The following is a 26915-nucleotide window of genomic DNA, read 5'->3' on the forward strand; positions in this document are numbered from 1 at the left end:
GCTTGCCGAGGCACAACTCCAGACAAGCTACCCCGAGGGTAATCGGCTTATCAATGCAAGGCAAGATCCCAACGGCTCCCACATAGCAACACGCTAGTCCAAACAGCACCTTACCAAGACAAGCAGCTCAACAGAACAAGACTTAAATACATCTTAAATCCAGAGACAAGAACACAGACTTAGATACATAGCTCGAGAGAACTAGAACACAAACTTAGATACATAACTCGAGAGAACTAGAACACAGACTTAGATACATAGCTCGAGAGAACTAGAACACAGACTTAGATACATAGCTCAAGAGAACTATGGCAGCCAGCTTGTGAAGGCAAGCTGCCATAGAGGAAAGGCTAGTCACACAGAGAACCTAGTCAAGACAAGGCACATTGTCAAGACTAACTCCCTGGTTCACCCTAGTGAGGACTGAGCACTGAGTGAAACAACAACAGAACTTATATACCAAGAAAACCAGGTGCCAACCATAAACAGCTAACAGGCTGATTAAAAACTAACACAGGGTTAGGAACAATTAACACCAGAGAACGAGAAACAATTAACACAGGAGACTGACAAGTGAAGGTGCCATCTAGAGGTTACAAAAAGGAACTGACTGGCACCCTCACAAAGCTTGGTCAAAGAGGTAGGTTTTAAGGAGCAGCTTAAAGGAGAGAGAGAGAGACGGAGAGGTTTAGGGAGGGAATTCCAGAGCTTGGAGCCTCCGCACTTGGGGAGGGCCTGGGGTCGTGAAAGGCCCAGTGTCAGCCGTGGCTCAGTGGGCAGCACCCTCGCCTCTGAATCAGAAGGTTGTGGGTTCAAGTCCCACTCCAGAGACTCGAGCACATAAAGCTAGGCTGACACTCCAGTGCAGTGCTGAGGGAGAGCCGCACTGTCGGAGGGGCAGTACTGAGGGAACACCACACTGTCGGAGGGGCAGTACTGAGGGAGAGCCGCATTGTCGGAGGGGCAGTACTGAGGGAACACCGCACTGTCGGAGGGGCAGTACTGAGGGAGTGCTGCACTGTCGGAGGAGCAGTACTGAGGGAGCGCCGCACTGTCGGAGGGGCAGTACTGAGGGAGCGCCGCACTGTCGGAGGGGCAGTACTGAGGGAGTGCTGCACTGTTGGAGGGGCAGTACTGAGGGAGCGCCGCACTGTCGGAGGGGCAGTACTGAGGGAGCGCCGCACTGTCGGAGGGACAGTACTGAGGGAGCGCTGCACTGTCGGAGGGGCATTACTGAGGGGGTGCTGCACTGTCGGAGGGACAGTACTGAGGGAGCGCTGCACTGTCGGAGGGACAGTACTGAGGGAGCGCCGCACTGTCGGAGGGGCAGTACCGAGGGAGCGCTGCACTGTCGGACGGTCAGTACTGAGGGAGCGCCGCACTGTCGGAGGGGCAGTACTGAGGGAGTGCTGCACTGTCGGAGGGGCAGTACTGAGGGAGCACTGCACTGTCGGAGGGACAGTACTGAGGGAGCGCTGCAGTGTCGGGGGTGCCGTCTTTCGGATGAGATGTTAAACTGAGGCCCCGTCTGCTCTCTCAGATGGACGTAAAAGATCCCATGGGACTATTTCGAAGAAGAGCCCGGGAGTTCTCCCCGGTGTCCTGGGGCCAATATTTACCCCTCAACCACCATCGCTGAAACAGATTATCTGGTCATTATCACATTGCTGTTTGTGGGAGCTTGCTGTGCGCAAATTGGCTGCCGCGTTTCCTACATTACAACAGTGACTGCACTTAAAAAAGTACTTCATTGGCTTAAAAGCGCTTTGGGATGTCCTGAGGTGGGGAAAGGCGCTATATAAATGCAAGTCTTTCTTTGTAGATTTTGATTGAGTCTGTACATTAGATGAGGAAAGTTGGTGGAAACATTGGATGAGCAAGGCGGGTAGAACTGCCAGTGTGAGTTTACAGTCGGAACTGAACTGCAGATTAACTGTAAGAGGGCTGTGGACAGAAGGTTATGAAACTAGTGAAGCCTGACTGCCTGCCCCGGGGCGGTGCTGGGTTGTTGTGTCATTTCTTGACTCTGACAGAGGGAAGTTTGATCAGCGGCTCGCACTGCTGAACAGTTAGACAGGAACTGGCTTACCCAACCCAGGCCTGCCCAGCCCAGCCTCCCCGGGACAGTCTCTGCCGTTCCCCAGTCTGTCTGCAGAGTGCAGCCAGACACAGACTGGGTCCGCTGGCTGGATTGTTGTCCGGGACAGGGAGGAGGCTGCGGGCTGCAGGGACTCCCCGGAATGGCCATGGCCGAGGCGGTGTAGCCACTGGGCGGGCTCTGCCCGGCAGGTAAGGCAGCTTTAAAGGAGCAAGTTGCTGCAAAGGGGCGAAAGTTTCGATTTCAAACCATTGGCAAAACAGCCGGCGCTCAGACAGCTTCCCGTCTCAGCCCTGGGAGCCGTGTTTGCGTCTAAATACAGCGCTGAGTGTGAGTGTGTCAGGGTGAGTGTGAGTGTGTCAGGGTGAGTGTGAGTGTGTCAGTGAGGGTGAGTGTGTCAGTGAGGGTGAGGGTGTCAGAGTGAGGGTGAGTGTGTCAGAGTGAGGGTGAGTGTGTCAGTGAGGGTGAGTGTGTCAGAGTGAGGGTGAGTGTGTCAGTGAGGGTGAGTGTGTCAGTGAGGGTGAGGGTGTCAGAGTGAGTGTGAGTGTGTCAGGGTGAGGGTGAGTGTGTCAGTGAGGGTGAGTGTGTCAGAGTGAGGGTGAGTGTGTCAGAGTGAGGGTGAGTGTGTCAGTGAGGGTGAGTGTGTCAGTGAGGGTGAGGGTGTCAGAGTGAGGGTGAGTGTGTCAGAGTGAGGATGAGTGTGTCAGTGAGGGTGAGTGTGTCAGAGTGAGGGTGAGTGTGTCAGGGTGAGTGTGAGTGTGTCAGGGTGAGGGTGAGTGTGTCAGTGAGGGTGAGTGTGTCAGAGTGAGGGTGAGGGTGTCAGAGTGAGGGTGAGTGTGTCAGTGAGGGTGAGTGTGTCAGGGTGAGGGTGAGTGTGTCAGTGAGGGTGAGTGTGTCAGAGTGAGGGTGAGTGTGTCAGAGTGAGGGTGAGTGTGTCAGGGTGAGTGTGAGTGTGTCAGGGTGAGGGTGAGTGTGTCAGAGTGAGGGTGAGTGTGTCAGAGTGAGGGTGAGTGTGTCAGGGTGAGTGTGAGTGTGTCAGGGTGAGGGTGAGTGTGTCAGTGAGGGTGAGTGTGTCAGTGAGGGTGAGGGTGTCAGAGTGAGGGTGAGTGTGTCAGAGTGAGGATGAGTGTGTCAGTGAGGGTGAGTGTGTCAGAGTGAGGGTGAGTGTGTCAGAGTGAGGGTGAGTGTGTCAGGGTGAGTGTGAGTGTGTCAGGGTGAGGGTGAGTGTGTCAGTGAGGGTGAGTGTGTCAGAGTGAGGGTGAGGGTGTCAGAGTGAGGGTGAGTGTGTCAGTGAGGGTGAGTGTGTCAGGGTGAGGGTGAGTGTGTCAGTGAGGGTGAGTGTGTCAGAGTGAGGGTGAGTGTGTCAGAGTGAGGGTGAGTGTGTCAGGGTGAGTGTGAGTGTGTCAGGGTGAGGGTGAGTGTGTCAGAGTGAGGGTGAGTGTGTCAGAGTGAGGGTGAGTGTGTCAGGGTGAGTGTGAGTGTGTCAGGGTGAGGGTGAGTGTGTCAGTGAGGGTGAGTGTGTCAGAGTGAGGGTGAGTGTGTCAGAGTGAGGGTGAGTGTGTCAGAGTGAGGGTGAGTGTGTCAGTGAGGGTGAGGGTGTCAGAGTGAGGGTGAGTGTGTCAGAGTGAGGGTGAGTGTGTCAGTGAGGGTGAGTGTGTCAGAGTGAGGGTGAGTGTGTCAGTGAGGGTGAGTGTGTCAGAGTGAGGGTGAGTGTGTCAGAGTGAGGGTGAGTGTGTCAGTGAGGGTGAGTGTGTCAGAGTGAGGGTGAGGGTGTCAGAGTGAGGGTGAGTGTGTCAGTGAGGGTGAGTGTGTCAGAGTGAGGGTGAGTGTGTCAGTGAGGGTGAGTGTGTCAGAGTGAGGGTGAGTGTGTCAGTGAGGGTGAGTGTGACAGAGTGAGGGTGAGTGTGTCAGTGAGGGTGAGTGTGTCAGAGTGAGGGTGAGTGTGTCAGTGAGGGTGAGTGTGTCAGAGTGAGGGTGAGGTTGAGTGGGTGAGGGTGAGTGGGTGAGGGTGAGTGGGTGAGGGTGAGTGGGTGAGGGTGTCGGGGCGAGGGTGTGGGGCGAGGGTGTGGGGGCGTGGGGGTGAGGGTGTGGGGGTGAGGGTGTCAGTGTGAGGGTGTCAGTGTGAGGGTGTGGGGGCGAGGGTGTGGGGGCGAGGGTGAGGGTGTGGGGGCGAGGGTGTGAGGGTGTGGGGGTGAGGGTGTGGGGGTGAGGGTGTCAGTGTGAGGGTGTGGGGGCGAGGGTGAGGGTGAGGGGGTGAGGGGGTGGGGTGAGGGTGTGGGGGTGAGGGTGTCAGTGTGAGGGTGTCAGTGTGAGGGTGTGGGGGCAAGGGTGTGGGGGTGTGGGTGTGAGGGTGTGGGGGTGAGGGTGTGGGGGTGAGGGTGTCAGTGTGAGGGTGTGGGGGCGAGGGTGTGGGGGCGAGGGTGAGGGTGTGGGGGTGAGGGTGTGGGGGTGAGGGTGTCAGTGTGAGGGTGTGGGGGTGAGGGTGTCAGTGTGAGGGTGTCGGGGTGGGGGTGAGGGTGTGAGTGTGACCAAACACTCTGGATGATAAAAGTGCTTCCATTCTGTTTGCTGCTGGAGGTCACTAGACTCCATGATCCGCTGTGTTTTGGGCCCAGGTCTGCTGTCGTGCATTAATTTCACTTCCCTCATGTTGTTGAAACCGAGGTGTTTTCACAAAGAACAAAACTCTTGATTTCCTATTTAATGGGACTAGCTCGCGGTGAGTTTACCAGCGGGTGAGTGAGAGACAAAACAGGGAACAGTCCCACACTCAATCCTTGGCCTGTGAGGTTCATTGATCTCAGCCTGGGCGACTACAAGGGCACTACAACTGGGTTCAGGTACCCGGGTCAGAGAGGGGTGATCATCTCCTGATCACTATCTTGAGACAACTGCGGGGGCATTGCACACGTGCGGACATGGACCGGGGTTAGATGTTGAATGGACTGTGAACAGTCCCTGTCAAGAGTTAGGCTGGTAGAATGGCCTCCTGCTAACGAAGGGTTAATCAAATGGGCCTGCCATTGATTTCTCTTTATTAACTTAACTGTGTCCAGTAACTTTTCAATTGGAGCTGATCTCACAAGCAGTTGGATTATCCCTTTGATATAGACTGATTGTGTAACAAGACCTGGGGAGGCGTGTAGGTGTGAGTGGTTGTGTCGACGGAGCGCCACCTTGTAGAATATTTGTCCTTTAACTTCACCAGGACACAGGAGAGATCTGGCATAGTTATAAAAACAACAACAACAATTTGCATTTATATAGCTCCTTTAACATAGTAAAACGTCCCAAGGTGCTTCACAGGAACAATTATCAAACAAAATCTGACACCGAGCCATAGAAGGAGATATCAGGACAGGTGACCAAAAGCTTGGTCAAAGAGGTAGGTTTTAAGGAGCATCTTAAAGGAGGAGGAAGAGGCGGAGAGGCAATTCCAAAGATAAGGACCCAGGCAGCTGAAGGCACGGCCGCCAATGGTGAAGCGATTAAAATCGAGGATGCTCAAGAGGCCTGAATTGGAGGAGCGCAGTGATCTCGGGGGGTTGTAGGGCTGGAGGAGGTTACAGAGATAGGGAGGGGCGAGGCCATGGAGGGATTTGAAAACAAGGATGAGGATTATAAAGTTGAGGCGTTGTCGGAACGGCAGCTAGTGTAGGTCAGCGAGCCCGGGGTGATGGGTGAACGGGACTGGGTGTGAGTTAGGACACGGGATCAGCGAGCACAGGGGTGATGGGTGAACGGGACTGGGTGTGAGTTAGGACATTGGGCAGTGAGCACAGGGGGTGATGGGTGAACGGGACTGGGTGTGAGTTAGGACACGGGGCAGTGAGCACAGGGGGTGATGGGTGAACGGGACTGGGTGTGAGTTAGGACACGGGGCAGTGAGAACAGGGGTGATGTGTGAACGGGACTGGGTGTGAGTTAGGACACGGGGCAGCGAGCACAGGGGGTGATGTGTGAACGGGACTGGGTGTGAGTTAGGACACGGGGCAGTGAGCACAGGGGGTGATGGGTGAACGGGACTGGGTGTGAGTTCGGACACAGGGCAGCGAGCACAGGGGGTGATGGGTGAACGGGACTGGGTGTGAGTTAGGACACGGGGCAGTGAGCACAGGGGGTGATGGGTGAACGGGACTGGGTGTGAGTTAGGACACGGGGCAGTGAGCACAGGGGGTGATGGGTGAACGGGACTGGGTGTGAGTTAGGACACGGGGCAGTGAGCACAGGGGGTGATGGGTGAACGGGACTGGGTGTGAGTTAGGACGCGGGGCAGTGAGCACAGGGGGTGATGGGTGAATGGGACTGGGTGCGAGTTAGGACACGGGGCAGTGAGCACAGGGGGTGATGGGTGAACGGGACTGGGTGTGAGTTAGGACACGGGGCAGTGAGCACAGGGGGTGATGGGTGAACGGGACTCGGTGTGAGTTAGGACACGGGGCAGTGAGCACAGGGGGTGATGGGTGAACGGGACTCGGTGTGAGTTAGGACACGGCGCAGTGAGCACAGGGGGTGATGGGTGAACAAGACTGGGTGTGAGTTAGGACACTGGTCAGCGAGCACAGGGGGTGATGGGTGAACGGGACTGGGTGTGAGTTAGGACACGGGGCAGCGAGCACAGGGGGTGATGGGTGAACAAGACTGGGTGTGAGTTAGGACACGGGGTCAGTGAGCACAGGGGGTGATGGGTGAACGGGACTCGGTGTGAGTTAGGACACGGGGCAGTGAGCACAGGGGGTGATGGGTGAACGGGACTGGGTGTGAGTTAGGACACGGGGCAGTGAGCACAGGGGGTGATGGGTGAACGGGACTCGGTGTGAGTTAGGACACGGGGCAGTGAGCACAGGGGGTGATGGGTGAACGGGACTCGGTGTGAGTTAGGACACGGCGCAGTGAGCACAGGGGGTGATGGGTGAACAAGACTGGGTGTGAGTTAGGACACTGGTCAGCGAGCACAGGGGGTGATGGGTGAACGGGACTGGGTGTGAGTTAGGACACTGGGCAGTGAGCACAGGGGGTGATGGGTGAACGGGACTGGGTGTGAGTTAGGACACGGGGCAGTGAGCACAGGGGGTGATGGGTGAACGGGACTGGGTGCGAGGTAGGACACGGGGCAGTGAGCACAGGGGGTGATGGGTGAACAGGACTGGGTGTGAGTTAGGACACGAGGCAGTGAGCACAGGGAGTGATGGGTGAACGGGACTGGGTGTGAGTTAGGACACGGGGCAGTGAGCACAGGGGGTGATGGGTGAACGGGACTGGGTGTGAGTTAGGACACGGGGGCAGTGAGCACGGGGTGATGGGTGAACGGGACTGGGTGTGAGTTAGGACACGGGGCAGTGAGCACAGGGGGTGATGGGTGAACGGGACTGGGTGTGTGTTAGGACACGGGGCAGTGAGCACAGGGGGGTGATGGGTGAACGGGACTGGGTGTGAGTTAGGACACAGGGCAGTGAGCACAGGGGGTGATGGGTGAACGGGACTGGGTGTGAGTTAGGACACGGGGCAGTGAGCACAGGGGGTGATGGGTGAATGGGACCGGGTGTGAGTTAGGACACGGGGCAGTGAGCACAGGGGGTGATGGGTGAACGGGACTGGGTGTGAGTTAGGACACGGGGCAGTGAGCACAGGGGGTGATGGGTGAACAGGACTGGGTGTGAGTTAGGACACGGGGCAGTGAGCACAGGGGGTGATGGGTGAACGGGACTTGGTGCGAGTTAGGACACGGGGCAGTAAGCACAGGGGGTGATGGGTGAACGGGACTGGGTGTGAGTTAGGACACGGGGCAGCGAGCACAGGGGGTGATGGGTGAACGAGACTGGGTGTGAGTTAGGACACGGGGCAGCGAGCACAGGGGGTGATGGGTGAACGGGACTGGGTGTGAGTTAGGACACGGGTCAGCGAGCACAGGGGGTGATGGGTGAACGGGACTGGGTGTGTGTTAGGACACGGGGCAGTGAGCACAGGGGGGTGATGGGTGAACGGGACTGGGTGTGAGTTAGGACACGGGGCAGTGAGCACAGGGGGTGATGGGTGAACGGGACTGGGTGTGAGTTAGGACACGGGGCAGTGAGCACAGGGGGTGATGGGTGAACAGGACTGGGTGTGAGTTCGGACACGGGGCAGTGAGCACAGGGGTGATGGGTGAACGGGACTAGGTGTGAGTTAGGACACGGGGCAGTGAGCACAGGGGGTGATGGGTGAACGGGACTTGGTGTGAGTTAGGACACGGGGCAGTGAGCACAGGGGGTGATGGGTGAACGGGACTGGGTGTGAGTTAGGACACGGGGCAGTGAGCACAGGGCGTGATGGGTGAATGGGACAGGGTGTGAGTTAGGACACGGGGCAGCGAGCACAAGGGGTGATGGGTGAACGGGACTGGGTGTGAGTTAGGACACGGGGCAGTGAGCACGGGGTGATGGGTGAACGGGACTCGGTGTGAGTTAGGACACGGGGCAGTGAGCACAGGGGGTGATGGGTGAACGGGACTCGGTGTGAGTTAGGACACGGGGCAGTGAGCACAGGGGGTGTTGGGTGAACGGGACTGGGTGTGAGTTAGGACACGGGGCAGTGAGCACAGGGGGTGTTGGGTGAACGGGACTGGGTGTGAGTTAGGACACGGGGCAGTGAGCACAGGGGGTGATGGGTGAACGGGACTGGGTGTGTGTTAGGACACGAGGCAGTGAGCACGGGGTGATGGGTGAACGGGACTGGGTGTGAGTTAGGACACGAGGCAGTGAGCACAGGGGGTGATGGGTGAACGGGACTTGGTGTGAGTTAGGACACGGGGCAGTGAGCACAGGGGCTGATGGGTGAACGGGACTGGGTGTGAGTTAGGACACCGGGCAGTGAGCACAGGGGGTGATGGGTGAACGGGACTGGGTGTGAGTTAGGACACGGGGCAGTGAGCACAGGGGGTGATGGGTGAACGGGACTGGGTGTGAGTTAGGACACGGGGCAGTGAGCACAGGGGGTGATGGGTGAACGGGACTGGGTGTGAGTTAGGACACGGGGCAGTGAGCACAGGGGGTGATGGGTGAATGGGACCTGGTGCGAGTTAGGACACGGGGCAGTAAGCACAGGGGGTGATGGGTGAACGGGACTGGGTGTGAGTTAGGACACGGGGCAGTGAGCACAGGGGGTGATGGGTGAACGGGACTGGGTGTGAGTTAGGACACGGGGCACTGAGCACAGGGGGTGATGGGTGAACGGGACTGGGTGTGTGTTAGGACACGGGGCAGTGAGCACAGGGGCTGATGGGTGAACGGGACTGGGTGCGAGTTAGGACACGGGGGCAGTGAGCACAGGGGGTGATGGGTGAACGGGACTGGGTGTGAGTTAGGACACGGGGCAGTGAGCACAGGGGGTGATGGGTGAATGGGACTGGGTGTGAGTTAGGACACGGGGGCAGTGAGCACAGGGGGTGATGGGTGAATGGGACTGGGTGTGAGTTAGGACACGGGGCAGTGAGCACAGGGGGTGATGGGTGAACGGGACTGGGTGTGAGTTCGGACACGGGGCAGCAGAGTTTTGGATGAGCTGAAGTTTATGGAGGGTGGAATGTGGGAGGTTGGCCAGGAGTGCGTTGGAATAGTCGAGTCTCGAGGTAGCATCATCACAGATGAGGGTTCCAGCTGCAGATGAACTGAGGCGGGGTGGAGTTGGGCGATGTTACGGAGGTGGAAGTCGGCGGTCTTGGTGATGGTGAGGATATGGGGCGGAAACTCATCGCGAGGTCAACCACAACACCAAGGTGGCGAACTGACAGTTGCCAGCGATGGAGTCGGTGGTCAGGGAACGGAGTTTGTGGCGGGGCCGAAGACAACGGCTCCAGTCTTCCCGAGGTTTAGTTGGAGGAAATTTCTGCTCATCCAGTTCTGGATGTGGGACAAGCAGTGTGACAAATCAGAGCTGGTGGAGGGGTCGGGAGCGGTGATGGTGAAGTAGGGCCGGGTATCGTCAGCGTACACCGGGAAACTGAGGCTGTGTTTTCGGATGATGTCGCCGAGCGGCAGCATGTAGATATAAACGGTTATGGTGGTTCGGGTGTTTGTATTGATAGATGAACAGCTGGAAGCAAAGGCTACCCTTGGAAGGCAACATATGTCGAGAGGAATCTGGCCAAGTGTGGTGGGAAAGTCGCACCGTGCAGGAGTGCTCGCGGGCCTTTGACAGCTCAGGAATTTCTGGAACTGTCTTCGGCCTAAGGATTTGATTGACAGATCAATCAGGATGTGTAAAACTGAAATCATTGATAAGGAAGATCAGGGAATGCTGAAACATAAAAAATATATAAAAAGGTGCTTACTGGCTGAGCTAGCTGAGAATCCCATCAGAATTCCATCAGCCTGTAATCTCACGTTTAACGTTTGTGAATTCTCCGCCAAACTCGCCAGGTTTTTCCGTGAATGCTGCTGTTTGTGTGGTTAATTATTGCCAATAAATCTATATCACCTGTAATGCTGTGAACCCTGTTATGTTGAGGAGTAATTTATCAGTAAGAGCATCCACCCTCTAACACCTCTGGCGGGGTCCGAGAGGATCCCCAGTGGCCGGGACCCCTTCATCCCGGCCAGAATCCGAGCTTGCTGGAGAGGAGGAGGAGAAAATCGGCGGCAAAAGTCAAAATAAAATAATCCGACTACAAATATTCTTTTCCCAATCTTCCGTCGAATATTTCAAAATTTGGAAAGAATTCTATTTGATGGCTTTCGGTGATTCTAATCACTGAATATTACTTGACCAACACATTTTCAAGATGATGAGAGGTTTTGATCGAGTAGAGAGAGAAAAAATACTCCCTCTGGTGAGTGGGTCAATAACCACAGGTCATGGATTCAAAATCATTGGCAAAGATCCAGAGGGGAGATCGAAACATCGAAGATAGGAGCAGGAGTCGGCCATTCGGCCCCTCGAGCCTGCTCGCCATTTAATGAGATCATGGCTGATCATCCAAATTCAGTACCCGGTCCCTGCTTTCTCCCCATACCCCTTGATCCCTTTAGCCTTAAGAAATATATCTAACTCCTTCTTGAATATATTTAATGAATTGGCCTCTACTGCCTTCTGTGGTAGAGAATTCCACAGGTTCACCACTCTCTGGGTGAAGAAATTCCTCCTCATCTCTGTCCTAAATGGCTTACCCCTTATCCTTAGACTGTGACCCCTGGTTCTGGACTCCCCGACCATCGGGAACATCCTTCCTGCATCTAGTCTGTCTAATCCTGTTAGAATTTTATAAGTTTCGATGAGATCACCTCTCATTCTTCTAAACTCCAGTGAGTATAAGCCCAATCGACCCAATCTCTCCTCATACGTCATTCCTGCCACCCCAGGTATCAGCCTGGTGAATCTTCGCTGCACTCCCTCCATGGCAAGAACATCCTTCCTTGGATGAGGAGAATTTCTTTTCACTGAGAGTTGTCGGGATCTGGAACAGTCAGCTTGTAAAGGTGGTGGAAGCTGAATCCATCAGTAATTTTGACAGGGAGTTGGACGGGTGCTGGAGGATGAGGAACTCACAGGGTTACGGACAAACAGCGGGGGTGTGGGACTGAGCACAACTGCTCTTTCAAAGAGCCGGCACAGGCACGATGGGCCGAATGGCCTCCTTCTGAGCTGTAAATTTTTATGATTCTATGAACAGGCTGGGACACGGAATGAGAGGAACTGGTTCATTCCAGTCCAGGCCTATAGCCGAGGAACCTCACCACCATCCCTCCACAGGGGAGGCACCAGCTAAACTATTGTGTCCAACTCTGGGCACCGCACTTTTAGGAAGGATGTCAATGCCTTGGAATCAAAGATTGTCAGGCAAAATTGTAATCGAACAATGGGCTGCCTTTAAAGAGGAGATAGTTCGGATACAGTCGAGGTACATTCCCACGAGGGGGGAAAGGTAGGGCAACTAAAACCAGAGCTCCCTGGAGGACGAAAGAGATAGAGAGTAAGATGAAGCAGAAAAAGGGTGCGTATGACATTTGTTAGGTTAAGAATACAAGTGAGAATCAGGCTGAATATAGAAAGTTCAGAGGGGAAGTGAAAAAAAATAGGAGGGGCAAAGAGAGAGTATGAGAATAGAATGGCAGCCAACATAAAAAGGTAATCCAAAAGTCTTCTATAGGCATATAAATAATAAATGGGTAGTAAGAGGAGGGGCGGGGCCAATTAGGGACCAAAAAGGAGACCCACGCATGGAGGCAGAGAGCATAGCTGAGGTGCTAAACGAGAACTTTACATCTGTCTTCACCAAGGAAGAAGATGCTGCCAAAGTCATTGTGAAAGAGGAGGTAGTTGAGATACTGGATGAGATTAAACATTGATAAAGAGGAGGTAGTAGAAAGGCTGTCTGAGCGTTACTGGGGGGGCATTGTATTGCTGACAGCCTCCGAGCAGGGCATGTGCCCACCCACTCAAGGACCAAGGCAAAGATGAGGGATTTCCAAGAAAACACTTGGATCAAAAAATGTTTTCTAAAACAAGAAATCAGTACATAGAAAACTGGACCGAACATCAAAGATAATTGGACAGTCCACCAAAGCCTTTTCTTTTTGATTAATGAACGTAATTGGCATAATTATGCACTTGAATAATTTTTCCAACGACTTGTACATTCACCAGCATTGCTGCTCGATAAGGACAATGCTGTCTGTGTCTGTAAACTGTTCAAGAGGGATTGTCCCAGTTGCTGGAATAATTGAACAGCCCAGTGGTCATGTGTGCAGCTCATTGCAATGACATCTTAACGGTGCATTTACTGCATGTGGCACAGTGATAGCAGTGAGTGCAATTTCTAATCACTTCAGCAACTGTACCTCCAAGTCTGTCTGTTCTTAGCAGCATTGCTCCAGGCCCAGGATCAGAGAATTCATAGGAACAAGAAAGGTCCACTGGTCCTGATGTATCTGCCCCTTTGTTATCGACAGTCTCAACCAACCTGGAACTACAGCAGTGACTGCCCTTGACATCAAGGCAGCATTTGACCGAGTGTGGCATCAAGGAGCCCTAGTAAAACCGAAATCAATGGGAATCGAGGGGAAAACTCTCCACTGGCTGGAGTCATACCTAGCACAAAGGAAGATGGTTGTGGTGGTTGGTGGTCAATCATCACAGCCCCAGGACATCGCTGCAGGAGTTCCTCACGCAATGTCCTAGGCCCAACCATCTTCAGCTGCTTCATTAATGACCTTCCCTGCACAGTGTTCAGTGTCATTCGCAACTCCTCAGATAATGAAGCAGTCCATGCCCGAATGCAACAAGACCTGGACGACATTCAGGCTTGGGCTGATAAGTGGCAGGTAATATTTGAGCCACACAAGTGCCAGGCAATGACTATCTCCAACAAGCGAGAGTCTAACCACCGCCCCTTGACATTCAACGGCATTACCATCGCCGAACTCCCCACCATCAACATCCTGGGGGTCACCATTGACCAGAAACTTAACTGGACCAGCCACATAAATACTGTGGCAACCAGAGCAGGTCAGAGGCTAGGTATTCTGCGGCGAGTGTTTCAACTCCTGAATCCCCAAAGCCTTTCCACCATCTACAAGGCACAAGTCAGAAGTGTGATGGAATACTCTCCACTTGCCTGGATGAGTACAGCTCCAACAACACTCTAGAAGCTCGACACCATCCAAGACAAAGCAGCCCGCTTGATTGGCACCCCATCCACCACCTTAAACATTCACTCCCTCCACCACCGACGTACCGTGGCTGCAGTGTGCACCATCTACAAGATGCACTGCAGCAACTCGCCAAGGCTTCTTCGGCAGCACCTCCCAAACCCGCAACCTCTTCCACCTAGAAGGACAAGGGCAGCAGGTGCTGGGAACACCACCACCTCCAAGTTCCCCTCCAAGTCACACACCATCCTGAATGGGAAGTGTATCGGCCGTTCCTTCATCATCGCTGGTTCAAAATCCTGGAACTCCCTCCCTAACAGCACTGTGGGAGTACCTTCACCACACGGACAGCAGCGGTTCAAGAAGGCAGCTCGCCACCACCTTCTCAAGGGCAGTTAGGGATGGGCAATAAATGCTGGTCTTACCAGCAACGCCCACATCCCAGGAACAAATAAAAAAAGTGCAAAAAGCAGGAGGAAAAAGTTTCTTTCACTTCTTTTGTCCGATTGCAGCCCTGCCTTCGATCTATTTTCTTTTCTTTCCAGTTTTGAAGAAGGGTTTCGACCCGAAACGTCAACTCAAATTTCTCTCCACGGATGTTGCCTGGCCTGCTGAGTTTTTCCAGCATTTTCTGTTGTTATTTCGGATTTCCAGCATCTGCAGTATTTTGCTATCGGAAAAAGAGAGGGAATTAGAGCAGAAAATCCCCCCCCAAAATAAGTTGAATAAACAAACTGAATGTGGAACTCGCTACCACAGGGAGTGGTTGAGTTGCATTTAGCAGAGATACATTTAAGGGGAAGCTAGATAAACACATGAGGGAGAAGGGAACAGAAGGATATGTTGATAGGGTGAGATGAAGAGGGGTGGGAGGAGGCTGGTGTGGAGCATAAACACCGGCACGGACCAGTTGGGCCGAATGGCCTGTTTCTGTGCTTAGAAATATAGAACATAGAAAAATAGGAGCAGGAGTCGGCCCTTCGAGCCTGCTCCGCCATTCAACATGATCATGGCTGATCCTCTATCTCAATACCATATTCCCATTCTCTCCACATACCCCTTGATGCCTTTTGTGCCTAGAAATCTATCTATCTCCTTCTTAAATATATTCAGTGACTTGGCCTCCACAGCCTTCTGTGGTAGAGAATTCCACAGGTTCACCACCCTCTGAGTGAAGACATTTCTCCTCATCTCAGTCCTAAATGTCCTACCCCGTATCCTGAGACTGTGACCCCTCGTTCTAGACCCCCCAGCCAGGGGAAACATCCTCCCTGCATCCAGTCTGTCTAGCCCTGTCAGAATTTTATTCGTTTCAATGAGATCCCCTCTCATTCTTCTAAACTCTAGTGAATACAGGCCTAGTCGACCCAATCTCTCCTCATACGACAGTCCTGCCATCCCAGGAATCAGTCTGGTGAACCTTCGCTGCACTCCCTCTATGGCAAGTATATCCTTTCTTGGGTAAGGAGACCAAAACTGCACACAGTACTCCAGGTGTGGTCTCACCAAGGCCCTGTATAACTGTAGTAAGACGTCCTTGCTCCTGTACTGAAATCCTCTTGCAATGAAGGCCAACATACCATTTGCCTTCCTAACTGCTTGCTGCACCTGCATGTTTGCTTTCAGTGATTCGTGTACAAGGACACCCAGGTCCCTTTGTACATCAACATTTCCCAATCTATCACATTTAAATAATACTTTGCCTTTCTGTTTTTCCTAGCGAAGTGGATAACTTCACATTTATCCACGTTATACTGCATCTGCCATGTATTTGCCCACTCACTCAACTTGTCTAAATCGCCTTGAAGCCTCTTCCCATCCTCCACTAAGTGCTGGAGACTCGATGTAATTCTATCGAACTCCCCGCAGTCCGTTCAGTTTCAGTGCGTTTTGCCTTTTGCTGAATGTTCAGATGTTTTCGCACAATCTGCAATCAGAATGTCAAGCTCCTCCAGGGAGGAAGTTACGAGAGAGTTTGGAGCAAGCTTCAGTGTTAATCATTCCCAGAACTTCGGGGAATGTAAATTGGAGGCACGAAATGTCAGCCTTTGTGGCCTGACTGTCCTGTAAAAGGGAGTGTTTACAGAACAAAGCGGGGTTATGTTCGGGCAAAAAAAATCTTGTTTCTCGTTTTTGTTTAAAGATAAAGCAGATATTGGGAGGTTTTTTTTAATCATTCTGTGTCTGGGAGGAACCTGCGATTCCATTTGCTCTTATTTGGCAGACACAGATCGATGAGCTCTTACTGTGTGAGCTACGCTTAAAAGGGCAGTGCCGTCTTAGGATCACAGACCCCTGATCGGTGATGTATCTTAGAAACTAGGGGTGCCTAAAAATGTACAGGAAACTTTTTTATCCAGCACTGACGGGACCGGCGTGGTGCCGGTTGATCAAAAAGTCCGGATTACGGAGAGGTATACTTACTAACGTACGAGAGCCCCATACACGGCCACAGATCCAGGAACCCTGGTTACACGGCCACTAATATGAAGTAAAACTTACCTGAACCTACTCCTGAGTTTTGCCGGTTAAGAGAGATTTCCGGTTATTTAAGTGCCGGTAAAATGAAAGTTTCCTGTATATGGCTACGCGAATAATACTGTGTTTAAATGATTGTATGTTTCTGCTCGAGACAAGTAAGGGGTTAATCTATAAGTTATGTTTACTGGAAAACTTGCATTAGAATTTGAGACAGTCTCTTTAATTAATGAGTTAGATTAGGTGAGGCATAAACATTCCACACGGGCCCACAGGATGGCCCTGCTGTTACGTCTGTTGTTTGTAAGTTAGGATTTTGACTTTGTGAATGTATCTTTAATTTGGCCAGTGAAGGCTCAACCTATGTTTCTTCCATTATCACTAATAACCATATTATAATCTCTACAGATAGAATTTGGAGTTTGTTTAGCAGAACTGCTTGCGAAGTTAATTAGTTGAAAGACATCGAATAAAAGGAATTTAGGGGAGTTAAGGTCTCCATCTCGGGATGGAACAGTCTGTTAGATTAAAGGGAGATAGTTTTCCATAACGGCGGGATGAGCAAGAAGGCTCTGGCTTGAGTCCCTTGATTGGAGGCCAGGCCTAGCACCAATTTTACCCGGGAGGATGGTGGCAAAGAGAGAGAGGACGAATTCCAATGGAGGAACCTTGAAATTGTAAAAACAAGAAAGATAAATTGGATAAGATCATAGACACCTTTTGGGGAGGGCTTTCATCCAAAAATCGAGAATAAAAGTAACACCCTGAGTGCTTGCCCACTCAGACAGTGGAGGGGAGAGCTAAGCAAAGGCTGGGCTGGTCGAGCGCTCTGTCGAGACTGATTCCATGCTCACCACCCATGACCAGAAAGGAAGAGGATCCGCAAATCAGAGAACTGTTCACGTACGCCAGCCGTCTGTCTGATCGGGTCTGGTGCCAGCTGCTTGTCACGGTCGTATGTTTTTGCTGTATTACTAGTGTGTTATATTCCGTCCTAAACTCCGATTAAACACATTGGACTAGAAATTGAGTTGACGCCGCGCCAGGGCTTTAGCGCCGGAAATTTAGCGCCAGCGCTAATTCCCTTGCGCGCGCCAAAAATTCAGTAGCGCCGCGCCCAGACGGCTGCCGGCGCTACTGGCGGGCGTGAGCGCCTCCCAATGGGCGCTGAGTGCCGAATTGCGGCGCTAATCCGGCGCTGCGGCACCCGATGCGGTGCGGCAGGCTGGGGAAGTGCAGGCCTCCTCCTTCAGTTAAGGAGGAGCTGCCTGCACCCGCCCGCTGTCCGTTCAAATATTGAAAAAATGAGCCCGGCACCTCGGACAAGTGCCGGGCTTGCAGGCCAGACGCATCTGTTCCGCGGGGGGGGGGTGGAGGAGTCCGGGGAGGGAGGTGCGGGCAGGCAGCCGACGGGAAAGCGGCCGGCCGCCGCGCGACCTTAATGCGCCGGCGCTAACTCGGGGAAGACTCGGTTGCCAGAGTCTTAGTTGCGGCTGCCACGGGCGAGGCGGCCGCAACTGAATTTCGGCGCTGGGGCCCGTCGGCATGGCAACCGGGACGCTGCGCACACCGATGACGTCATCGGTGCCGGCGCAGCGCTACCGGCTTAACGCCGACGGAAGGGCCCCACTCAATTTCCCAACTGGCCATAACTCCGGCGCTAGGCCCTCTAGCGCCTCAAATGCGGCGCTAAGGCTACTCAATTTCTAGGCCAATATACCCAACATATTGGTTTGCACTCGGTCCTGTTTACCAGAGATACGTGAATCTCTACATGTAAGCGATGAAAAGAAAGAACTTGCATTTATACAGCGCCTTTCACGCTGGGAAAAGTGATCCAACCATGGCTAACTAAAGAAGTTAAGGATAGCATTAGATTGAAAGAAGAAGCTTATAATGTTACAAAGAATAATAGTAAGCCTAAGGATTGGGAGAGTTTCAGAAACCAGCAAAGGTTGACCAAAAAATTGATTAAAAGGGAAAAAATAGAATATGAGAGAAAACTAGCAAGAAATATAAAAGCAGATTGTAAGAGCTTCTACAAGTATATAAAAAGGAAAAGAGTAGCAAAAGTAAACTTTGGTCCCTTAGAGGCTGAGACAGGAGAAATTATTATGGGGAATAAGGAAATGGCAGAAACGTTAAACAAATATTTTGTATCTGTCTTCACAGTCGAAGACACAAAAAGCATACCAAAAATGGTGGGGAACCAAGGGTCTAATGAGGGTGAGGAACTTAACGTAATTAATATAAGTAGAGAAAAAGTGCTAGAGAAACTAATGGGACTAAAAGCCGACAAATCCTCTGGACCTGACGGCCTACATCCTAGGGTTCTAAAAGAGGTGGCTGAAGAGATAGTGGATGCATTGGTTTTGATCTTCCAAAATTCCCTAGATTCTAGAATGGTCCCAGCGGATTGGAAGGTCGCAAATGTAACACCGCTATTCAAGAAAGGAGGGAGAGAAAAAACAGGGAACTCCAGGGCAGTTACCCTGACATCAGTCGTCGGGAAAATGCTGGAATCCATTGTTAATGAAGTGGTATCAGAGCACTTAGAAAATCATAACATGATTGGGCAGAGTCAACATGGTTTTATGAAAGGGAAATCGTGTTTGACAAATTTATTAGCGTTTTATGAGGATGTAACTAGCAGGGTAGATAAAGGGGAACCAGTGGATGTAGTATACTTGGATTTCCAAAAGGCATTTGATAAGGTGCCACATAAAAAGTTATTACACAAGATTAGGACTCACGGGGTTGGGGGTAATATAGTAGCATTGATAGAGGATTGGTTAATGGACAGAAAACAGAGAGTCGGGATTAAAGGGTCTTTTTCAGGTTGGCAGGCTGTAACTAGTGGGGTGCCGCAAGGATCAGTGTTGGGGCCTCAGTTATTTACAATCTATATTAATGACCTAGATGAAGGGACCGAGCGTAATGTATCCAAGTTTGCTGATGATACAAAGCTAGGTGGGACAGTAAGCTGTGAGGAGAACACAGAGTCTGCAAAGGGATATAGATAGACTGAGTGAGTGGGCAGTAAGGTGGCAGATGGAGTATAATGTAGGGAAATGTGAGGTTATTCACTTTGGTAGGAAGAATAGAAAAAGATTTTAAATGGTGAGAAACTTTCAAATGTTGGTGTTCAGAGGGATTTGGGTGTCCTCGTGCAAGAAACACAGAAAGTTAGCATGCAGGTACAGCAAGCAATAAGGAAGGCAAATGGCATGTTGGCCTTTATTGCAAGGGGGTTGGAGTATAAGAGTAAGGAAGTCTTGCTCCAATTGTACAGGGATTTGGTGAGACCACACCTGGAGTACTGGGCACAGTTTTGGTCTCCTTATCTAAGGAAGGATATACTTGCCTTGGAGGCGGTGCAACGAAGGTTCACTAGATTGATTCCTGGGATGAGAGGGCTGTCCTATGAGGAGAGATTGTGTAGAATGGGCCGATACTCTCCGGAGTTTAGAAGAATGAGAGGTGATCTCATTGAAACATACAAGATTCTGAGGGGGATTGACAGGGTAGATGCTGAGAGGTTGTTTCCCCTGGCTGGAGTGTCTAGAACTAGGGGGCATAGTCTCAGGATAAGGGGTCAACCATTTAAGACTGAGATGAGGAATTTCTTCACTCAGAGGGTTGTGAATTTTGGAATTCTCTACCCCAGAGAGCTGTGAATGCTCAGTCTTTGAGTATATTCAAGACTGAGATCGATAGAATTTTGGACCCTAGGGGAATCAAGGGATATGGGGATCGGGCGGGAAAGTGGAGTTGAGGTTGATGATCAGCCATGATCTTATTGAATGGCGGAGCAGGCTCGAGGGGCCGAATGGCCGACTCCTGCTGTTATTTCTTGTGTTCTTCATGACCTCAGGACGTCACAAAGAACTTCACAGGCAATGAAGTACTTTTTGAAGTGGAGTCACTGTTGTAATGTAGGAAACACTGCAGCCAATTTTCGCACAGCAAGCTACCACAAACAGCAATGTGATAATGACCAGATAATCTGTTTTCGTGATGTTGGGGATAAATATTGGCCCAGGACACCGGGGAGAACTCCCCTGCTCTTGTTCAAAATAGTGCCGTGGGATTTTTTATGTCCACCTGAGAGGGCAGACAGGGCCTCGGTTTAACATCTCATCAGAAAGACGGCAACTCCGACAGTGCAGCACTCTCTCAGTACTGCCCCCCGACAGTGCGGCGCTCCCTCAGTACTGCCCCTCCGACAGTGCAGCGCTCCCTCAGTACTGCCCCTCCGACAGTGCAGGGCTCCCTCAGTACTTCCCCTCCGACAGTGCGGCGCTCCCTCAGTACTGCCCCTCCGACAGTGCAGCGCTCCCTCAGTACTGCCCCTCCGACAGTGCGGCGCTCCCTCAGTACTGCCCCTCCGACAGTGCGGCGCTCCCTCAGTACTGCCCCTCCGACAGTGCAGGGCTCCCTCAGTACTTCCCCTCCGACAGTGCGGCGCTCCCTCAGTACTGCCCCTCCGACAGTGCAGCGCTCCCTCAGTACTGCCCCTCCGACAGTGCGGCGCTCCCTCAGTACTGTCCCTCCGACAGTGCAGTGCTTCCTCAGTACTGACCCTCTGACAGTGCAGCTCTCCCTCAGTACTGCCCCTCCGACAGTGCGGCGCTCCCTCAGTACTGCCCCTCCGACAGTGCAGCGCTCCCTCAGTACTGCCCCTCCGACAGTGCAGCGCTCCCTCAGTACCGCCCCTCCGACAGTGCGGCGCTCCCTCAGTACTGCCCCTCCGACAGTGCAGCACTCCCTCAGTACTGCCCCTCCGACAGTGGCTCCCTCAGTACTGCCCCTCCGACAGTGCAGCGCTTCCTCAGTACTGCCCCTCCGACAGTGCAGCTCTCCCTCAGTACTGCCCCTCCGACAGTGCAGTGATCCTTCAGTACTGCCTCTCCGACAGTGCAGCCTGGATTTTTGTGCTCGAGTCTCTGGAGTGAGGCTTGAATTCACAACCATTCTGACTCAGAGGCGAGAGTGCTGCCCACTGAGCCACAGCTGACACCTATTGTGTCACAAGGTGAGATCTGCCTCTGCAGATTCCAAAAGCGTTTTTGCCCCTGTTGTTGTCCAGGGTTTCTCATTGGAATACAAATTTCAAAAGCACCAGCACGTGTCAGACAACAAGTTGTATTTATATAGTGCCTTTAACATAGTAAAACTTCCTAAGGGGATTCACAGGAACTATTAGGACAGGTGACCAAAAGCTTGGTCAAAGAGTTAGGTTTTAGGGAGCATCTTAAAGGAGCAGAGAGAGGCGGAGAGGTTTGGGGAGGGAATTCCAGAGCTTAGGGCCCAGGCAGCTGAAGGCAGGGCCGCCAATGGTGGAGCGATTAAAATCAGGGATGCTCAAGAGGCGCGCAGAGATCTCGGAGGGTTGTGGGGCTGGAGGAGGTGACAGATATGGGGAGGGGCGAGGCCGTGGAGGGATTTGAATACGAAGATGAAAATTTTAAAATCGAGGCGTTGCTTAACCAGGAGCCAATGTAGGTCAGAGAGCACAGGGGTGAAGGGGATGGACGATAATGATGACCCCCATTTGCGATCAGGGATGGAACCGGGGACCTTTCTGCTCTGTGCTGCATTCCACGGTGGATTTACCCATTCAGCCATCACTGAAGCTCATTTCAGAGAGTTTAAAACCAGAATAACATAAAGCAGAATGGACTCCCTGAAAGAGGGAACTCATGTAACTGAGTGGGGCCTCTAGGCTGGGTCATTCCTGGGTCTAACAAACATATATTTCTCTAGGGCATAAAAACCCAAAAGGAAAAGTGATCCAACCATGGCTAACAAAAGAAATTAAAGCTAGTTTTAAGTCAAAGGAGGAAGCTTATAAAGTTGCCAGAAAAAGCGGTCAGCCTGAGGATTGGGATATTTTTAGAAATCAGCAAAGGGGGACCAAGAAATTGATAAAGAAAGGGAAAATGGAATATGAGCACAAACTAGCAAAAAATATAAAAACGGATTGTAAAAACTTCTATAGGTATGTGAAAAGGAAAAGACTAGCGAAGGTAAATGTAGGTCCTTTACAGTCAGAGATGGGAGTATTTATAATGGGGAATGAGGAAATGGCAGAGAAATTAATAAATACTTTGTTTCTGTCTTCACGGAGGAAGACACAAAAAGCCTCCCAGAAATACGAGAAAACCAAGGGTGTGGCGAGAATGAGGAACTTAAAGAAATTATTATTAGTAAAAAAAACAGTACTAGCAAAATAAATGGGACTAAAAGTCGATAAATCCCAAGGACCGGATGACCTACATCCTAGGGTTTTGAAAGAGGTGGTCAGTGGGATAGTGGACACATTGGTTGTCATCTTCCAAAATTCTATAGATTCTGGAACGGTTCCTGCAGATTGGAGGATAGCAAATGTAACCCCGCTATTTAAGAAAGGAGGGAGAGAGAAAACGGGGAACTACAGACCTGTTAGCCTCACATCAGTAGTTGGGAAAATGCTGGAATCTATTATAAAGGATGCAATAACTGGGCACTTAGAAACTAATAGAAAGATTGGGCAGAGTCAACATGGATTTATGAAAGGGAAATCCTGTTTGACAAACCTATTGGAGTTCTTTGAGGATGTAACTAGTGGAGTAGATGTGTTTCTGGATTTTCAGAAGGCCTTCGATAAGGTCCCACACAAGAGGTTGGTGAACAAAATTAGGGCACATGGAATTGGGAGTAATATACTAGCATGGATTGAGAATTGGTTAACAGACAGAAAACAAAGAGTAGGGATAAGCAGGTCTTTTTCAGGATGGCAGGCTGTGACTAGTGGGGTACCGCAAGGATCGGTGCTTGGGCCCCAGCTATTCACAATCTATATCAATGATTTGGATGAGGGGACTAAATGTAACATTTCCAAATTTGCTGATGATACAAAGCTAGGTGGCAGTGTCAGTTGTCAAGAGGCTTCAAGGGGATCTCGACAGGCTCAGTGAGTGGGCGAGAATATGGCAGATGGAATATAATGTGGATAAATGAGAAGTTATCCACTTTGGTAGAAAAAACAGAAAGGCAGAGTATTTCCTAAATGGTGAAAGATTGGGGAATGCAGATGCTCAAAGGGACCTGGGTGTCCTTGTACATGAGTCACTGAAAGTGAATGTGCAGGTGCAGCAAGCCATTAGGAAGGCAAATGGTATGCTGGCCTTCATTACAAGAGGATTTGAGTACAGGAGTAAAGAAGTCTTACTCCAATTATATAGGGCCTTGGTGAGACCACACCTGGAGTACTGTGTACAATTTTGGTCTCCTTACCTAAGGAAGGATATACTTGCCATAGAGGGAGTGCAACGAAGGTTCACGAGATTGATTCCTGGGATGGCCAGACTGTTGCATGAGAAGACATTGAGTAAACTAGGCCTGTATTCTCTTGAATTCAGAAGAATGAGAGGGGATCTCATTGAAGCATACAAAATTATTACAGGGCTTGCTAGGGTGGATGCTGGGAGAATGTTTCCCTTGGCTGGGGAGTCTAGAACCAGGGGCCACAGCCTCAGGATAAAGGGTAGGCCATTCAGGACTGAGATGAGAAGAAATTTCTTCACACAGAGGGTGGTGAATCTCTGGAATTCTCTACCCCAGAGGGCTGTGGAGGCTCAGTCATTGGGTACATTCAAAACAGAAGTCGATAGATTTCTGACTAGTAAGGGCATCAAGGGATATGGCGATAGGGCCAGTGAATGGAGTTGAGGCAGAAGATCAGCCATGATCTCATTGAATGGTGGAGCAGGCTCGAAGTGCCGAATGGCCTACTCCTGCTCCTATTTCTTATGTTCTTATGTATTCGATTATAGAACATTAAGGGGTGATCTAATTGAGGTGTTTAAGATGATTAAAGGGTTTGACAGGGTCGAGAGAGAGAAACTGTTTCCTCTGGTTGGCGGAGGTGGGGGGGGCGGTGGAGTCCAGAACAAGGGGGCAGAACCTTAAAATTAGAGCCAGGCCATTCAGGGGTGATGTCAGGAAGCACTTCTTCACACAAAGGGTGGTGGAAATCTGGAACTCTCCCCCAAAAAGCTGTTGAGGCCGGGAGGGTCAGTTGAAAATTTCAAAACTGAGATTGATAGATTTTTATTAGGGAAGGGTATTAAAGGATATGGAACCAAGGCAGATAGATGGATTTAAGATACAGATCAGCCATGTCCTAATTGAATGGAGGGGCTGAATATCCTCCTCCTGTTCCGATGTTCCTAAGGGTAGCTGTCCTCTCAAAACTTCCTCGGCAGAATAGCAGTGAAAAAATGAATTTCCAAACTGGCTGAAAAATACAAGTGGGCGGCAAGGACAAGCTCGCAATAATATGTTTACATCACTTGTCAGAAACCTTATTGTTCCGTGTGTAAGACGACCTCTTCGCACTGGCTGCAAAAAAGCTGAGAATAAAAACTGAAAATGTTGTTGCTTTGCTGTGAGGCGATGCAGGAATCTGCTCCGGGCGTCCCTACTGAGCAGACAACGACTTCAGGCGTGGTTTCCTTGATGCTCTAGTGGGATCGTGCACCACCCTGTGTAGTCCTGAGGCACACAGGCCAGAAGGATCCCACCTTCCCATCTCGGGGAGATCCCCCCCCCCCATTGGCCCCTACCCCGCTGGCTGAGGAAGGGAGAGAGCTAGCGGGTGTTACTGCCCGTGATGGCAACCCAGGGAAGAAGCAGCGAGTACGAGGCTGGGCAGAGGGGCCGCGACAGGACCAGGTGTTGTGTCTCCTTGTGTTCTTTTACTATAAATAATACAGACACTTTTAGCTCATTTTAGTTACTGCTTTTACTAGCTGTATTCTTGCTTTGTTTCTGTGCTGCCGCATGGTGCGGAGTGATACAAGATGTCCGACGCTGCACTGTGCACTGCCCGTGCACAGTGTGCCACATAGCAATATAACTACACCATACCAAAGTAGTTCCATACCAAAGTAGTTCCATTTAACGATGTGATACTATAACAATGTAACATCCCTCTTTCTCAAAAAACTAAAACATGAAATTTAACAATTTAAATTAACAAATATTATATCTAAACTATTATCAACTACAAAGAATCGTGAGTTTTTTTTTTATTCGCGATATCGCTCAGGTGGTTGGATGTTGTCCCTCCATCTTGTGGATTTGGTGGTGACCATTCCTCTCTGCGGTGTTTTGGTGTGTTCCACTCTCGTTGTTGTTGTTGCTGTCGCCTTTGGAGTTGGAGTGTGCATGCTCGTGGTTGTTTGATTTGTAGCGCTTGTTTCTGGTGTTGTACTGCTTGTGGTAGCTGGTGTTGTCAATGTTGCTGATGTTGTCTGCTGCTTATCCAGTTCAGGTGAAGGTCTGATGTGGAGTCTGTTCCGTCTGTATTGGTTACCAGGTTCAGTCTCTACGAAGTAGGATCTTGGAGTATCAGCTTTTCCAATGACCTTGGCTGGATTCCAGGTTTTCAACACCGGGTCTTGCACATGCACTGATTGTCCATTCAGCAATTCTGGTAGCGTCTTTGCATGTTTATCGTAATGTTTGCTTCCTACGATTTGTGCTTCTGCCAGCTTTTGTCTGAAGTCCTCCTGGTCCTGGGGAGGATGTATTTTTGCTGGTAGTGTAGTCTTAAACTTCCTCCCATTCAGCAATTCCGCAGGTGATTTCATGTCTGCTTTCAGTGGTGTTGATCTGAGTGATAGGAGGGCAAGGTCTTGGTCTTCCCCCATCTCACTACTTTTGATGAGAGTTCTCTTGACAGTCTGGATCTGTCTTTCAATGAACCCGTGTCCCCTTGGGAAATGCGGGGATGAGGTTACTATTTTGAACCCATACTTTTCTGCCAGAGCTCTGAATTCACTCGATGTGAACTGGGTTCCATTGTCACAGATTACCTTTTCCGGGATTCCTTGTTCAGCAAACAAGCTCTTTGCAATCCTGGTGGTAGTTGTGGCTCTCAAGTCTTTCATCCTTCTCACAAAAGGAAACTTGGAATAGTAATCTGCCACTATGAGATACCATTTTTGATTGCACATGAAGAGATCTGCCCCAACAGTGTGCCATGGTCTTGACGGTATTTCACTAGGTATCATCTCTTTCTGTTGTGCATTTCTGTATTTCTGGCATATACCACATGCAGAGACCATCTGTTCGATATTTTTTTACATGCCTATCCAGTATACAGCTAATCTGGCTCTCAGCTTGCATTTCTCCATTCCCATGTGGCCTTCATGTATTAGATGGAGAAGTTGCGTCTGCATCGTCTTTGGCACGATGATCCTCGATCCAGCAAGGAGAATACCGTCTTCTACTGCAATATCGTCTTTAATCGTCCAGTGTCGACGAATTGTCGCCTGTACCTGCTGGATTCTCTCCGGCCACCCCTGTATTACTTGTTGTGTGAGTAGTTGCAACTCCTCGGCCTAGAAATTCAGTCTAGCCACTTTTGGGGCGGTAAAGTCGGGCGGCCGCTAAAGTTAGCGCCTGCCGGAAAGTGGAGGCCACTTCGCCGAAATTCAGTAGCTTTGGCCAAGGAGTTTGGGCGAGCGCTAAAACTGGCGTTGCACACCTATCTTTAGGCGTTAAGCCGGCGGTGCGGACTGATAACGCCGAGGCCGGGCGCAGCGCAGGTGCGGTCATGTTTTGATTGACAGCAGACACCCTGACGCCGGCCAGCTCTTAAAGGGGGAAGGGTCGACTTTGTCTGCTGCCACGCCCTGGATAGTGGAGCCCTGCAGCTAGGCCTG

At 51.2% G+C, this 26915-nt stretch overlaps 1 protein-coding gene across 5 annotated transcripts in view; it reads left to right on the forward strand.

The window, feature by feature from the left end:
• The first annotated feature begins 2049 nt into the window (after window positions 1-2049).
• LOC147108938 (DENN domain-containing protein 3-like) overlaps window positions 2050-26915 on the forward strand; it is a 168834-nt gene continuing 143968 nt past the window's right edge. For 2 of the 5 annotated variants that reach the window (XR_015080690.1, XM_086005903.1), the window contains exon 1: window positions 2050-2289. The gene's annotated coding sequence lies outside the window, so the exon portion shown is untranslated. Of the gene's footprint in view, window positions 2290-24854; window positions 24919-26915 lie in introns of those variants that run through there. The other 3 variants (XM_086005898.1, XM_086005902.1, XM_086005901.1) reach the window with 2 other exon arrangements.

Source organism: Somniosus microcephalus, chromosome 13, assembly GCF_052327205.1.
Source record: "Somniosus microcephalus isolate GS21.2 chromosome 13, FLI_Smic_1.0, whole genome shotgun sequence".
Classification (NCBI taxonomy): domain Eukaryota; kingdom Metazoa; phylum Chordata; class Chondrichthyes; order Squaliformes; family Somniosidae; genus Somniosus; species Somniosus microcephalus.